Raw genomic sequence first — 16,971 nt, 5'->3', positions numbered from 1 at the left:
CCATTCCATCTATGGTTGTAACATTGTGACCTGATTTGTTTCTAGGCCATAGCTGATTAATATAAGAGTAGAAATGACTGATGTAGCTGGACAAAAGAGATTCTCTTTCCAAGGAATTTGAAACATGAGCTGAGATACTTAGAGGCAGGAAGTGGTTTGGGGGTATTGTTTCACTATGAACGTCCTTGAGTTCCTACTGCACAGGTCCTCTTTCATCCAAGGCCTTGTTCAGCTCTTCCTCAGTTCTATGAGCTATCTAGTATTTTTCTGAGAAATATCAGCCCTTCTTTTGCATTTGTTCCTCAGCATTTGCTTGCCATCAGAAGGACCTTCCATGATTTATCACCCATGCCCTTCTGTTCCCCAGTGATGGTGGCTGGGCAATCACACAATGTGAAGAGGATTGGACAGCTAGGTTTAAAAAGTTGTTGGTGATACAGAGCAAACCGTTCCATGATTTATATAAAAACAAACAAACAAACAAAAACCAACTCTTTGTAATAAATCACTTCAATTTCTAAATTTAGGGAAAATAAAGCAGTGTGTAACAATTAACTTGGCAGTCTCTGGAGTTTGAATCTCCGTTCTATCATTTACTATGTGAGCTTAAGTTATTTAAACTCTCTATTTGCTTGGTTTCCTTGTCTGACAAAATGAACATGATTAGGGTGGTTGTAAGGATTAAATGAGGACATACATATAAAACACTCAGCTTTGTAGGGTACTTTTGAAGAGCTCAGTAAATGTTGGTGATTTTTAAAATTGACACATTTAAGATATCTCAGAAAACAGGCAAGATCAACATCACTTTTTCCATTTTATATTTTCAAAAACAGAGGCTCTAAAAGACGAAATGACTTGGCCAGGATTATACAATGGTAGAGCAAGGGCTGTAATTCCAGTTTTTAAAAATGTCATTCACAAATATTTATTGAGTGCCTACAGTGTACCAGGCCTTAGGAATAGAGGCCCTCTCCTTTTTAAAACTTATAGTCTAGGGTTGGGGTCAGCTAACTATCACCTGTGGGACAAACCCAGGTCTTTGTCTGCTTTTGTAAATAGAGTTTTATTGGAGCACAGCCATGCTCCATTGTTAGTGTGTTGTCTCTGGTTCTTTCCTGCGATAGTGGTAGAGGTGAGCAGACGCTACAGAGACTGTATGAGCCCAAAGCCTAAAATATTTCCTATCTGACTCTACAAAAAAAGTTTGCCAGGCTATAGTCTAGTGGATTTATGATTTATTAGTCTAGAAACATTTTCTTTAATAGTAAAGAACTAATTAAAACAAGGAAAAAAATGTCTTCAGAATGTGAACAAGTTTTAGTCTCTACACCTTCTGTTATACTCAATGCAATTTCTCCCACCACCTTTTGAAAGAAGGATTCTCCTTACGCATCTACGGGAAGTTGGAAGATAGTTTCTGATAGATCCACATTTCCTCTGAGTTGTTCTCAACATTTAATTCCGGATTATCCTCCAGACCTAGGGCCTTGTACATTATTCCCGCTTTTCCAGCTGGAGCGAAGAAACAATGTATTATGTTACTCAACTTGGCTAAATTATAAAACCTCTTGACAGACACGCCTTTTAGCCATGCAGGCTAGAAAATTCTCCTTGCATCCATTCCTTAGTAATAATAAAATAAATCATGCACCCACATTCACTTAAAATATTAAATAATTAAATCATTTCAGCTTTCCAGTTTCAGAATTTCAAGGGTGTTTGTACACATATTTTAGCATAATTTGGTTAATTGCCTTTGCTTTTCTCATCTAAAAGGTACATGATGAGTCGTGTGGCAGAATCGTTTCTAAAAGAAATAGAGATTCTTCCACAAGGGATGGCTGAGTACAGCAATGTCATTATCTTTTAAAGTCCTCCTAGCCTTGCTGGTGGGGAGCAACGACTGGGCCTTGGAACACAAAACACTGATCCAAGCATCTGGCTTCCTGGCTAATCTTGGTGACATGCACTCTGGAATAGCTTTGCTTATGAAGGCAGTGCAGAGCAAAAATCATTGCAGATGGTCTGTCTTGTTGGAAAGCATGGGCATTGACATTGATTTCAAAGATATCATTTAGACTTATTTTCTTGATGAGCAGTGGCTTCAGAAAATGCTGTGGGAAAGGGTTCTGAGCCTGGCTTCTTAGAAAGGGACAGGCTAGAATAACCACAAAATTTACCACAAGTAGGAACTTCTGAAGCTTGTGGAGTGCACAGAACACACCTTTGAAACCTCATCCATGTTGGGTTCCAACTGACTGGCTCATGGAAGCTGCTTGGGTGAGGAGGCCCGCGCCATTTGACAACCCAAGAGGGAGAATTTAGACAACAAATGCTCAGGTTTCTTATTGCATTGTAGGAAAGAATGAATCTGAATGTCAGGCTGTGCAAAAGCTGCCTTCAAGGATACTGGATATTGATGGGGAAGAGAAACATTGGCTCTGCCCATTACAGGTGAGCCAAGTCCACCTTGTCAGTGGAAAAAGGGGTTTAAATGCTTCTAGGTGTGTGAGTTGACAGCAGGAAGCATCCGATTTAACATGCTGCCATGAGTTGACTAGGTTTGTAGGAAAAAAATGCTAAAAAGTAGAGAAAGATGTAATGATTTAAGGAATTCTAGGGTGACTTGGAATCAAAATTTAAATCAGAAATGGTATGCCACATTGTGGGGTATCAGTCCAATTAGAAGATTGTTACATGGACTCTTTAGCATTTTTAAACTTTTAATTTTAAAATCTCCTTAGTATTTCAATCTTGAAAATTAAACGGGTGTATTTTCTTAGTCCTCTCTGGGTCTATTCCCCACTGGTCTTGCTACTTAATCCTAAAGGTATTTTATCGGGGAGTAGGAAGGCCTGGCCCAGAGTTTGGTGAGTACTAGCCCTGTGGTGCACTGCTTTAATGGATGAAGAGGGGGCCCGAGTCCACAGTGGACACAACAAAGCATGACAAAGAAGACCGAAGCCACGTGAATAGGTGGAGACGGAAAGCCAGTGGTGATCAATCCAACTGGAGGAAATCAGGGGCCATGCTGAGTGATATTCTCACATAATATTCCTTGTGCCCATCTCATGGTGTGCCCTAAATGTGCCGTCTAAACTTCTCATTCACCTTTTATCTAAATGTGCAAGTAAGTTAACTTGAGGCTCTATCCTGCTTTGAATATAGAAAATTGGTCCTTTCTCCAATAGATCTGAAGACTCTCAGGGCAGGCAGATGCTTACAGAGGTAGTTGCTTTCCGTCACTCCTTGCTCCCAACTCTAATCCATGCTCCCCTTTGGTCCCCTCTGGCTTCCTGGCACCAGCTCCCTAGGAAGCTCCAGCCTTCTTTGTGGTGCTTTGCTCTCCGTAGTGGACCCAGTCCCTACTTCATTCACTAAGGCAGCATGCTCTGAGGCTGGTACCTCTCTCTGCTGTTTATTGCCCATCACTAACGGACCTTGGGAGTAGGGAAGGGGTGGAGCAAGGTGAGGGCATCACAGAAGGGCATTGCAGCACAGCACAGGATGCTGTTTCAAATTAGGAGCGGTTGTTCCTTTCCAGGAGTCCTCTCTTGAGGGTTTCTCTCCCTGGAGCCTTTTCTGCGGGGATCTCACTGTCTTCTCCCACTTTCTCCTTCCTCTGCACTAGGTCCCACCTCTAATTTAATTGTTTAGCTTTCCTGAGAAAATCTAAAAATCCTGTAAAGAGCATACACAGACCAGTGGCCTGGGTAGATACACTTTTGCCTTATTAAGCTGAATATGTTTATCCCCTCTTTGTCCCAATTTCCCTCTCCCAGACCAGAGTTGGAAGTACCCTATAAAAAAGGAAACCCAATATAACTCTGTGAATAAGAAAACCCATAGTAACCCTATGAATAAAAAAAAAAAAGGGAAGTTTTCTGTTTAAGATGGAAGCTACAGCCATGTTTTAGTTCAACCTTCAATCAATAGTCAGTTTATAAGGTAGCTAGTTTGATTTTCTTCCATTAGTTAGTGCATTGGAAAGAGGATTCTGGTTTGAAGGCTATGGAGCTAGCTTTCTGGTCCTTACTCTGTCTCTAATGTGCTGTGACCTTGGGAAGGCCCCCTTTCCTCTCTGATACTCAGGCTGCTCATCTGTAAATAGGACAGGTAGACCAGTGTTTTCCAAATTGTGTTCTTCATGTAGTACTCTGGCAAGATGTTAATGGGTGTTCCATGGAAAATGTGTTCTGGGGTTGACTCTTGAGGACTGAACACTTCAACAAGATTGGAAAGCTTTCTTTGATGCAGAACTTCTCAGATCTCTTAATAAGCTAATGTGCACTATGACGATGCAGGAGAGAGATACACTATATAGCATTTCCCAAATACATTTGAAAGAGCTCTCCCTAGCCCCATTTTTAAGCAAGAAATCTATTAATATCTTGCAGAAATGCTGCTTATTGAACACTGTCATTCTAGAGAATAATGAAGATGAGTCACTTATTTCATGGTCTTCATGTTCACATTCTGTTGCAATTGTTCCTACCTGTTCGCTCGAGTGAAGCAAGACCAAGTCAGCAGAAAGGGAGGACTGGCTATTTCTTAATGGCTTTATCTCTCTCGTTTTGTTCACTTTTTTAAAATTGCTGAAAATCTTCTCATCTTCTGAAAAAATTGCAGAGCTCTGGGAAGGTTGGTAATTGCTGTGCTGTTTGTTCAGATGGCCCTGGGTTCTATTACGACCTGCCGTAAGCCTGCCTCTACCTTAGTGAGCTGCTCTCACTAGCTGTTGCCTGTAGCTCAGGGTTTCCATTTGAGGCATGGCTCCCATTAAGAGGTTAAGGAGCCAAAGTCCTACAGAGGTTAGCTTACTCCTCCTGGCTCAGCACCATTCTCCCACCTAGTAATTCAAAGTATCAAATTTTATTTTTCAAAATGATTCAACACTTTTATTCATGTTGAAATGAAAATGGTTTCTTTCTAGATTTTCTGATTGCAAAGTTCTGGGGAAGTTTATCAAAGTAGATTTTTTATCGTGGGTGGACGGATGGAGGGCACATAGTTTCTCCTATGGGGCTGGTTCTCTAAGAACACACTTGGTCTGCTAGCTGGGTAATTCACTACTAATTAGAAGTAAGGATCAAAGTGGATTCTGGAAAATATTTTTGAAGCTGTAGAGGAAGCTGGTGCACTGCAGAGCTCTAAATTAATACCCTTGACCCAGCAAATATTCCCTCCCCGACTCTCTCCATACCAAGTTGCTTTCAGTGCCGATTTCCTCTCTCTCATTCCCTTATCAGCACACCCATATCTAATGTTCTTTTGCCACAAGGTCTCCCCAGGCTCAAGAAGACATCTGATGTTCTCGATCAGTCTAAGATGTGAGGGACTTTAGTGGATGCTGTGATGGGCCAGCCAGATTTCCCTTCAGGAATGAGAATGTATGCTTCAAAGTTCTGGAACTTTGGCCAGCAGAAATCTCCCAATTGTCAGCCCCCTAAGAGAATCGCCTTTGTTAAAGAGATCAGTCTTACCCAAGGTCAACTCCATTCAAACACTGGTGGATGAGGGGATAAAGACCTCTGTGCTGCAACTTAGAGTAACTCTAATGGGTCATCCCAGCTTCAGAACACGGTGGCCTTGGCTGAGGCCTTCATTGAGACAACATCACAGCTCAACTTCTCCCTGTCTCAATCTTGCTCCTTTCCCTTCCCCCACAGTCATTGATCCTAAAAACTCCCCTTAAGAAAATTCTAGCATACTAATCCTTGTCTTAAAGTCTCTGTCCTAGGAAATCCAACGTATAGCAGAGGCTTAATATATAAATACCAAACTCTCAAGGATGTTTGTGTTTTAAAGGAATCCGATAGCGTTATGGCTATGTTTAGCTCACAAGGAAGGGTCACTGATGCTTCAACTGCTTGGCAGGGTGCCATCTGGAAGGGAGTGGGGTAGGGGTGGTTTATGCATATAGTGGGAAGGAGTCTTATTTAAAAAAATCATTAGTGCCTTTTATGTCTTGTTTAAAATATAATTTCCTAAGTGGAAGTCATAAAGATATTGTTCTGTATTTTCTTCTAAAAGTTTGGATGTTTTGCATTGGAGATTCCATTTGGAATTGATTTTGTGTGATTGATTTTCCAATTTTATAAAGTACAAAAAATCAGGTAAAATTAAACATATGCTGTTTAGGGATATAAGCATTTGTGAGAAAACTATGAACAAAAGAAAGGAAATGATAAATACAACATTTAGGGTTATTATTGCTGGGGTTAGCAAAGGCAGGGAGTGGAATGAAGAATAATATACAAGTCACTTCAATGGAATTGGTAAGGCTCTAATAGTTGAGTTGGGTGGAATACTCACGGGGTGTCCACTTTATCATTAAGCTTTGTGATCTACATAGATATTACACATATTCTTTAGTGTATCAGTATTATGCGTTTTATTTTTAAGAGAGAAGATGAGAGGAGATGAAGTGGGATTAGCAAGAACTGAAGACTCGATGTCTTGCTGTAAATGGTACCAGAGAAATGGGTAGTAACTGAAGTAGAACGTGGAGGTCACACAACGTTATTCTTGAAGACATGAGATAGTACAGCAAATCTGTATGCGGATGAGGAAATCTAGCAGAAAAAGAAATATTTCAAATGCAGGAGAGAGAAGGTGTATTTGGAGGAGCGATGCCCTGCATTCTTTTTTAAGGTATTTTTCTTGAGTTATAACTTACGCCTCTATTATATCATCAGTTCGTCTGAATTGCATGACTCATTCATTTATTCATTAGTGCTTATTCACAAGGATTATTGAGTTTCTCCTAGGTTCCAGGAGCTCATGCATGGATGCAGTTAGTAGTGAGATTTGCTTCAACCACCTAAGTTCACGGGCTTACTGTGGTGTCTTATCTTTTTTTTGAATTCATAATAGTTTACATCAATGTGAGATTTCAGTTGTACATTATTTCTTGACTGTCACCACACAAGTGCTCCCCTTCACCCCCAGTGCCCCCCCACACCCCCTTTCCCCTGGTCTTATCTTGTCCTCCCTAAATCACAGAACAACCAATTGCCAGATCTGGCTCTGACTACCTCTCATCTTCTCCCGGAACCAGCCCCCTTATTGCCTGGGCTCCAGAAACACCCATCTTCTCTTTGGTTCTTTGACTTCTCAAAGCACTTTCTGCCTCAGGCCCATTACCCTTGCAGTTGCGATTGCCTGAGGTTCTCTTTCCCCTAATTAGCTCCTAAGTGTCCTTTTCAAGTCTCAGCTCACATGTCATTCTCTCCGGGAGGCCATCTCTCCAGCTTCAGCCCAACCCCACCTCCACCATCTAAATTGTGTTATCCTTCTATTCTTGCTCATGTGGCCCTTATTCACAATACTATTACGTTCACAACTGCACTGATACATTTCTTTGTTGATCTCCTTGGGTAAACAAGCAAACTCCAGGGGGGGTAAGGGCCGACCACTGTTTTGTTTCCCCTCGTGTGAGTATCTGAACTTTTACATGGAAAGTGCCTCACAGACATGCCGCGGGCCCTGTTCCCTGTGCTTCCATTCCACATTGGTGACAAAACCCAAGTCGGCAAGAAAGAAAGTTGGATATAGACAAGCGACTAATTCTTAATCCGGTTTTGTTTCTATTACAGTTACAGGGTTTGGTTTAGTGGTTGCTCAGCAGTTTTAAGAAAATGAACTAACTGTCAAATCAGAGCAGGTTAAAGCTGGTAGGGACCAGGAAAGCCTCATGAAAATATCTCGAGGGTAGAGACTGGCAGACAAGAGGACGAAAACCAAACAGCAAAAGCTAAAAACAACTGCCTACTAAGTGCTTAATATGCATTAGCCTTGTGCTAAGAGCTTTACCTACACGACCTAATTTAATCCCTTTGAATTTCCTGAGAGAAGGATCATTAGCCTCATCTTACTGTTGAAGAAATTGAAACTCCAAGAGTTATGTACTTTGCCTAAAATCATACACCTAGTAAGTGGTGATGCCAAGACTGAAACCCAGATCTGTCTGACCCTCAAACAGTCCTTTCCCAACTCTGATGTGGATGCAGATCACCTGGGGATTCATGAAGCTGGAAATTCAGATCGGTAGCCCTGAGATTTATATCAAGTTGCTGGTGATACTGACATTGATGGTCGTGGAGAGACACTTGGCCAACCACTGATATATCTCAGCACTTTTCAAACTTTGAGATGGACATGAATCATCAGAGGGTCTTGTAAAAAACACGGATTCTGATCCACTAGGGCTGAGATGGGACGTAGGATTCTGCATTTTTTTGCAAGCTCCCAGTTGAGGCCAATTCTGCTCACCTATGGATGATACTTGGAGCAGCCAAGCTCTTGTGTACCCCAAATTCAAATTGCATACTGTAGATGGAGCCTGGGATTGGTCTCAGAGCTTCCTTCCAACTAGTGACAGCTTTTAACTGCTGACATTCACTGACAATGATTATGCTACGATGCGGCATCTGAAGCTGCCTTTGAAAATAACAAAAATCCATCCTTGGTTGCTAACTACCTCTGAAGGCGGGGAAAGGCAGAAGTGGCCTAGAAAGCTAACGTGGCCTGAGTGAAGACCAGGTTTTGTGTGATGTCAGTGGGGAGGCTTGCAAGACACGCCGAGTTCACTTGCATGTTAAGCATAGACACCAGCACCCCTCCCTTCGCAACATTTCAAAGCAGTGTGATGTCACCAGCTCTAAAAAACCCAAAGTTCATAATGAAACTTGAAATCAGGTGAGTCTCGTTTTGTTTTGAGTCCATTCACACTGTTTCTCACAGTCCCTCACTCGGTGACTTCAGGGGCACACTCTGGGGGTGAATTCTGGGAACTCTAACTGATCTTTCAGGTTTACATAAAGTGGGTTTACTCCCCTCAGAGAACATTACTTGCTTTCTTGTAAATCTTCTCCCTTGCCCAGAGTGGGGAACCTGGCTTTCAGTACTGATTGATACATTTGGGGACACCAGGTGTTGCACATGCTAGTATCTGGTCTCAGTCTCTCATCTAATGTGAACAGAGAGAAGATGCTGCAGAGACCATGGCCAGGGCAGATACCTGGGAGGCTGGTCACGCTCTTGAACTTCATATCACAGTATTCTGTCTCGCTGTCCATGAAACTGGATTAGAAACATGAGCTGCTCAACTGTTGTCCAGTTGAACCCAGCCTAGTTTTTCACAGGAGTTTACTTTTTAACGACATGGATTCTGGTTCTTAAATGAGGAGGCAGACAAGGTGAAGGCACTTGGTGAAGAACTCTCCTCTTGCATACTTAGAAACCACCAGATAAGGGGAGCATCTAGGATTGGGAAGGAAGGCGTGTCCTTCCCTGACTTCCATCACAATGCGGAAATAAAAGAAGTGGGAGGGGATGGATTTTAGAGACTGGCAGACCTGGATTTCAGCTCTGTCTCTGTCCCTTATTAGCTGTGTGGCCTTGGGCAGGTTATTTCACCTCTTAAGATTTGGTTCTCCCATCTGTAAATAGAGATAATACACAGAACATCATATTGTGAGTATGAGGATTAGATCCCACGATATATACAAAGCCCTCTGCGCCTGAAGCCTAGGATGCGCTCCATAAAGATTAACCTTTCTCCTCCCCTCTTCCTTATGCTTCCCTTTCTAGATTCCAAAGGCAACCAGCAGAAATTATCAGGCTCTGCAAAATGGCAGTTTCAAAGTGTTTTGTGCCAAGGTCCATTTAGGTTCCAAAATACTCCCATTCCGCTGCTTATTTCTGTGTTCTTGCCGTCTGATGTGTATCTGTGCGTCTCTCTGATTACACACGGCTGTCACTCAGCGCGCCGGCAGACACCAACAGATTCTGTTACAACAGCTGATTGTCAGGTCTGCCTCAGCATTTGATCAGCGAAGATTCCTCTCAGACCCCGGAGGAACTTCACTGCCAGCCAACTTTATTTTAAGAAATTGGTTGCTTTATTTACGAAGAGACCCTTCCAAAAAGTTTCCCAGCAGAACCTAAATTGGTGATTTTGTGCAAAAGAATTAAAAACTAGGTTCCAACCGTGTCGTTAATGGAGGCCTGCCACATGTGCAATACAGACAACGCAAGGCCTTAATGTTTTATTAGATTGGAGTCATTTCTGGCACTTAAACGTTTTGATGAAATTTGTTCAATTTTCTGGGTGTGTTTTATAGGAAAAAATTAAATGTTTTTTGGCAGTTCTATTAAATAGACACCGGCAACATCTCTGGATCGTTTAGTGCTCAGAAATCAATGACACAACATTTTATTTAATCCACCAGTTGAGAGCTGTATTGTAGCAGTTCTCTTTTCTTCTGGGCCACACATGATCATCATGACTATATATGAAGAGTAGGCCTGAAGCAGGGACATTTTCTTTTTAGCTGGGAAAACAAGGCCACACCAAAATACGCCGTCTTTGTGTGAATTAGTAAAAGGTGTCACATCTGAGCAGATGTGGCCCACTGGCTCTCGGTTTGACAAGAAGAGGGAGCCAATTTCTGGCACCCACTCATACTTGGCCAGTCCTTTTACGCAGTGCACAGACTGAGCAACAGTACACAGTGTTCCTTAGGAAAGCCTGGGTGCACCTGCCTCACCCAAACGAGAAAGGGGCATCTGCTTTGGGCTTCCTGTTCTTTCTTTCTTAAAGCGTTAGCCTCTGAATTGTGTTTTCCCCGCAAATTGCCCATGCATGTCTTGATCCTAAGAACAAGATGTTTCTTCTCTGCCCCTCAGCTCCTTAATTCACAAGTTTTTATGGAGTATCTTATGTATGCTAGCACACAGAAGATCTTTAGTAAATGTTTGTTGAATGATTAATTGTGATCAAATGTATTGAAAAATCACAGTAAAGATGAGTCCAGTCCACTTCAGGTCCTGGAGATGACATTAGTCATATTGTGAGGCTAGGAAAGGGATCATTTCTTTCCTCCATCTGTTTTACGTTTCCCTAGTATCTGGGAGGGTAGATATTTGTTTTGTAGTCTATGATTACATAGTGACAATTCTCTGTTGGGGACAGAGATGCAATTGGCATACATACAAGGGGATGAATTTTCTGCAAATTTTGTGAAGGGCTGTTGTTAGTTACCACGTGTGGATTTGAAAAGCCCTCAATGGCCACCTTTGTCCCTCAGGGTCTCTCCATTTCCAGTTCCACCTTCAATCCCTTCACAGAAGTGACTGTGGGATGCTCTCACACTGAGTTGACTTGAAAATGCTTTGCCCTCATGTTTTTACACTCATCCTTTTAAATTAGAAAAAGAGGAAAAGGGAAAATCAGACAAAGAAAAGGAGGGAAAAAATGTAGAGAAGGCTTCAACTTTTTGAAAGCTTTTGTAAAAAATATTTCAGCTTTGGGGACATTTCTTGGTCCAATGTCTAAATGTCCAAGGACTGACCAACCTGTCCTTCTTCTTCATGGGGAAAGATGCACCAAGGGGCAGAGAACGGGACAAAGCAGAAGCCAGAACTTTGCCTTGACTTGACCCCTGAAGAACACTTCTCAAAAGTCAGCACTCAATTTCCCCTTGGGATGGATGATGTTGGGGTGAGGGAAGCCACTGTCACAGTTTGAAGTGTCCAGGGAAAGGGGCCAGTTAGTCGGACATCTTCTTCCATTGGCTCCTGGCCACAAGTCTATGAATTCTAGAACCATCGACCCTGCCCCTTTTGTGTGATCCTATTCTGCTTTCAACTGCCTCTCAGCTGCCTGTCTCCACATTTTCCTCCACCCTACTTCTTGCCCCATCAACTTTTCATGAGTCATGTCTGCGGGAGGAGAAACTAGAAGGACCAGAGAACATAAAAGGAGCTTTCATCGCTGGATCACAAACTGCTTTTAAACAAGGATTAATCCTCACAGCTTCCCTATGGGGTTAGGAAGCTTATTAACACCTTTGCCATCCTGGGGGACGCAGAGGTTAAGTGCTCTTCTGTCAGCATCCTGGCAGGGGCAGAAGCTAGGGCTTCCTGACTTTTCTCTCCCTCTCTCCCTTACCCCTCCAACAGAGCTCCTGTGAGGAGGGAAACCGAGCCCTTGTCTTCAGTGGCTGGCGCTGAGTCGGGTCACATGGAAGAATAAATCCCAAGCCTCCTATTCTTTCCACTGGAGAGAGACCTGACTTGCAACCAGAGATCCTGGCACTGTCACTTACTATGACAAAGTACTGCTCTCTGAGCTTCATTTCCTCATCTGTAAAATGGAAATAATAGATGCAGTTGGGAGGCACACAAGAGGAAGAATTTTCAGCAAATTTAGTGAAGGGCTATCTCTAGATACAGTGTATGGATTTGAAAAATCTCTCAAAAGGCCAGTCTTGTCCCCAGGTACCTTCCCAACGTTCACTTCCTTGGGTTGTTCTGAGGATTAAAAGAACAACATACATGTAAGGGCCAAGCAGAGGCTCAACACGTGCTAGATGCCCAATTAAGAGTGATCAGAAAGAAAAAAGCAGTGTGAACAAGATCTCAGATGTGAGACCAGGGAAGCCGTTTTTTCTAGACACATGGTAGAAAATTACTTACTGAAAATATATATATATATATTTTGGTGAGGAAGATTTTCCCTGAGCTAACATCTGTTGCTAATCTTCCTTTTTTTTTCCTTGAGGGAGATTAGCCCTGAGCTAACATCTGTGCCAGTCTTCCTCTACTTTGTACGTGGGTCATCGCCACAGCATGGCTGACGAGTAGTGTAGGTCTGCGTCCGGGATCCGAATCCATGAACCTGGGCTGCCAAAGCAGGTTTCACTGAAGTCAACCACTAGGCAGTGGTGTCGGCCCCTAACAAAAATATTTTTAATGGAAGGCAATACTCTTATAATGTCTAAATACCTTTTTCTCTCTTTCTTCCTTGTGACTAAAATCCTTTTAGCCTGTGACAGAGCTTACCCTCCCTCCACCCTGCAATTTTAAGGAGGTATCACAAGAATAATGAATGATAGCAGAAGCACTACTGAGGGGAGAGAGGAAAGAGAGAAGGAATTAGGTAAGGACAGCAACACAGAGAAATAGAACCCAGAGAAGGGATTTGGATGGAGGGGGTGAGCAGTTTGATAAAATCTACTCGCTAGTCTCAACAGTACCCTGGGCTGGCCCCAAGAGGAAGAGTGAGGATGGGTAGGCACAGTGGACAAGCACTGCTGTGAAGACTGGACTTTACGCCAGTTCTGTGGACACCAAGATACTCCTTATGTGGCACACTTTTATAATGGGATCCAGTTGTATGCATTAGGATTAGTGAGTTTGGTTCTAAGCACAGAAAACAGGGAAAGAGTAGTTTACATGAGTAAGGACTTTATTTGTCCCATGCCACAGAAATCCACAGGTTGGTGGTCTGGGACTAGTGCAATGGCTCAAGGATGTTTTCAAAGTCAGTCATAGCTCCTTTCCAACTTCCTGCTGTGCCAACCTTGAGGGATGGCATGTGCACTTAAGATGCTTGCTACATTGCTGGTATCATGTATGTACCCCATGCAGAAGGAAAGCAAAAGGGGCAAATGGAAAATTGGATTCTATATAGGAAAGGAAAAAACTTGTTCAGTAAGCCTCAGCTCTCTGCTTATTGGCCAGAATTGTGTCACATGACCACCTCTAGCTGCAAGGGAGTCTGGGGAAGAGACTTTTTGCAGCATGTGTAATATAAACTCCTCCATCCATGTTAATAAATCTTCAGTAAAATCCACATTGCTTTCTTTAGAGCTGTGCTACCCAAATGGCAGTAAATAGGCACATGTGGCTATTTAAATTTAAATCAGTCACAATTAAATAAAATTAAAAGTTCACTTCTTTAGTAGTACTAGCTGCATGTAGCTTGTGGCTAAAATATTAGACAGCACAGATATAGAACATTTCCATTATCTCAGAAAGTTCGACTGCATAAAAGTGAGGAGTTGCAGATTGCATAAAAAACAGTTGGGCTGGCCCAGTGGCGCAGTGGTTAAGTTCACACGCTCTGCTTAGGTGGCCCAGGGTTCACTGGTTCGGATCCCAGGTGTGTACATGGCACTGCTTGGCACGCCATGCTGTGGTAGGCATCCCACATATAAAAATAGAGGAAGATGCGCATGGATGTTAGCTCAGGGCCAGTCTTCCTCAGCAAAAAGAGGAGGATTGGTGGCAGATGTTAGCTCAGGGCTAATCTCCCTCAAAAATAAATAAATAAATGAACAGCTGATGCTCTTTGCCTTGACCAGGGCTCTAACTGTTGATGATGTTGGAGGAGGTAGGCTGAGGGAACTGGATGAAGACAGGATTCCAGAATATTTGTGATCAGTTGGTGGCAGAAGCATAGCCACTGAAACCTATACACGACAATGCTCTGGCCTCTGGCCTTCCTCAAAAATATCTGAGGTTGCTAGACTCGAGTTTAGTTCCTTTTCTCACGTTAGAGATGGACATCTCCCTTCTCTGAAATGATCGTGATGAATGTATTTTGGATTTAATTTTCCCTACAGCTAGCTCAGTCCAGTCTTTAGAAGCTCCCAGAAGCTGAGGGGTGGAGACATGGTTTGAATCCCAAGAATTTAGCAGCATTATTTGTCTAAGCATTAGAGGGAATTATTCAGCTGAGTCCTGACGACTTGAATGCAAGTTTACCTCTGAGAGTGTATTTCCCTTTCCTGCCGTGCTTCAGCCTCATTACTTGTACTATATCTTGTGCTGAATCGCACAAGATGCCCATCTGTCCAAAGGCTTATTCTTGTTGGCTCACTCTGAATGGCTTGAATTTTAACTTTACTTTGAACTTATTGGCTCGACTCCTCTTGCTTTTCCTGAGCCACGTGCACAATGAAATCCCCTCTTATTTCTCTCATAGATATTTTGAACCAAAATAATTCTACAAAAGCCATGTTGCATTTATTTTTCTTGTCTGGTTCCTTTGGAGATGGCAGCCTGTCTCCTACCTGTGAATCAGTGGGTCTGGCTCTGCCAGGAGAAAATCTCTCCAGAGAAATGCTGGGTATGGGACCACAGCTGAAAGGTTTCCTCTTCCAGCTCTGGTTGAAATTAATTACACTTATTGCTTCCCTTCTCATTTGTCTTCATGTCTAGAAAAGTGATAGAAAGTCCTGATCAGCCTTTTGTGGTTCCGCGGCAGTTGCAGTTACCAGTAATTAAAGACACAGGGCCCACTGTAGCCGTGCAGGCGGAACCGGATTGTGAACCCAGTGAACAGGGACCATGGGCCTCTGCATGATGCGTCTGTGGCTCCCTCTCTGCTGTGGGAACCCAGTTGGCACCCAATAAGTAATAAATAATCATGATAAGTAGTCTCGCCTTGTGCTTTCCAGAATAATGCCTTGCTTTTTCTAATTTTGTAAGATGGCTTCCTGATGAAGTGGAATGTCCATGTCACCATCACAGAAAATATGGATTGGTTTTCAATGAAATATTAATGATTATCAACTCACTGGGCTTTTCCTTGGTGAAGAATAAAAGAGGAGCTGAATTTCTTGATAATGAGTTAAAATATGATTGCTTCGGTATTAACTGTGGCTGGTCCAAGCTTTTTTTTTTAACCTCTTCTTCTGCCTTATCCCATCTCTCTTCTGACTGCCCTTATTTTGGGTATTTTCACTCTTCAGTGGAAACTTCAGACAAATAAGAATATGATTTTGATGACTGGGGTTTGTGGTGCTAGAATGAACCAGAAATAAGTTGTTTGTTTTTTTTTAATGAACTTTGGGAGAGGTATTTTTCTGTAAAATGGGAATAATAATATTAATAGCACCTATCTCAGAGGTTTGTGATGAGGATGAGCGAAAAAGTGGGTGGGAGTGCCTTAGCGTAGTGTCTGGCGTACAGTAAGACCTGAAGAAATGTAAATTTTCATTATTTGGTTGGAGGGGGGCAGCTGGAAAGGAGTAAAATTCTATCTGCCCCTTTGGCTCAAGTTAACTGCTTAGGTGAGAGATGTGGTGGAGGAACCTGTTACCACTGTTACAAGGAGTGGCTGTCGTAATGAGACTTGAGGATTATCTGTGGGTTTCTGCTTCCTGCTCCCTTCTGTTTCCTGAAACTATTTGAGAGTTTGCTCTGCTGACCCTGGACATGCTCTGGAGCTTTCTCCTCCCTCTTTGCTGATTCTGTCAGGATTAGCAAAAGAGCAAGAGTCTTTCAGTCCAGAATGGCTCACTCCAGGCAGGAAGGACCCATCAGAAGAGGATGTGCCTCTGAGTTCTGGAAGGAATGGGCATTGGCTCTGGAAGGGGTTGAGGCACTGGGAATTCACCGGGCTGTGCCTTCCTCTCTTGGCAACTACCACCTGCAGCCATCAGCACTGCTCCCTATCGCCCTGTCCTCCACCCCCCTTAAGCTGTCTGCAGCCTTATCTGTAGACCCATGGAGGGCTGAGGTGAGATGGAGCGATAAGCAGGAAGTGCAGTGGAATTTCATTCCTGGAAAAAAAAAAGGGACCTTGGCATGAGTTGCAGAATGGAGGGTTCGGGATGTTAATCACTGCTCCTTTTATCAGACAGCTTTATTAAGATCAATGTTTTTTGTTGCCAAATTAGAGTGGACCTAGAGCGAACTTCCCAGCAGTTATTAACACAAGTCCACATTTGCTGGAAGGATTGGGTACCTCCACGTGCTCAGCCATAGCTGGAAGTTACACAATATCTATATCATTTTTCACAGCTTTGTCATTAGCTGGTAATGATTTGATTATTTTGCAGATGAATCACAGTATAAATCTCTTTCACAAACACTACCTCCAAGTATTAATCAAAACCATTAAGGCAAAGCAGTCGGTGCAAATTAAAAAATTTGCATGTCTAAATTAAAAATTACAGTAATACATCATAAATAAATCTTTTAAATTCTCTATGGCCTCTATGCACATCCTTTCTTTGGTGTGTGTATTCTATAATGAGACCACGAATACCACGCTTTTCTGTCTCTCTCTCTCTCTAATATATGTATATCTGAGCATTATCTAATTTTAAAGGTAGAATTCAGGTCCTTAGGTAGAACTTGGTATTAGAACATGGAAAAGAAGGGGGAGGG

At 42.6% G+C, this 16,971-nt stretch overlaps 2 long non-coding RNA genes across 2 annotated transcripts; both read right to left on the bottom strand.

The window, feature by feature from the left end:
- Positions 1-1,221: 1,221 nt before the first annotated feature.
- LOC139076197 (uncharacterized) lies at positions 1,222-5,372 on the bottom strand. Its single transcript, XR_011527563.1, has 2 exons — positions 5,207-5,372; positions 1,222-1,515 (listed from the first exon to the last, which is right to left on the bottom strand). It is a non-coding gene; the product is annotated as an uncharacterized lncRNA (long non-coding RNA).
- Positions 5,373-6,380: 1,008 nt separating this feature from the next.
- LOC139076198 (uncharacterized) lies at positions 6,381-15,069 on the bottom strand. The gene is made up of 2 exons (XR_011527564.1): positions 14,868-15,069; positions 6,381-9,446 (listed from the first exon to the last, which is right to left on the bottom strand). It is a non-coding gene; the product is annotated as an uncharacterized lncRNA (long non-coding RNA).
- Positions 15,070-16,971: the final 1,902 nt, after the last annotated feature.

This window comes from Equus przewalskii, chromosome 15, assembly GCF_037783145.1.
Source record: "Equus przewalskii isolate Varuska chromosome 15, EquPr2, whole genome shotgun sequence".
NCBI lineage: Eukaryota > Metazoa > Chordata > Mammalia > Perissodactyla > Equidae > Equus > Equus przewalskii.
This window is presented reverse-complemented; position numbering and strand designations above follow the sequence as displayed.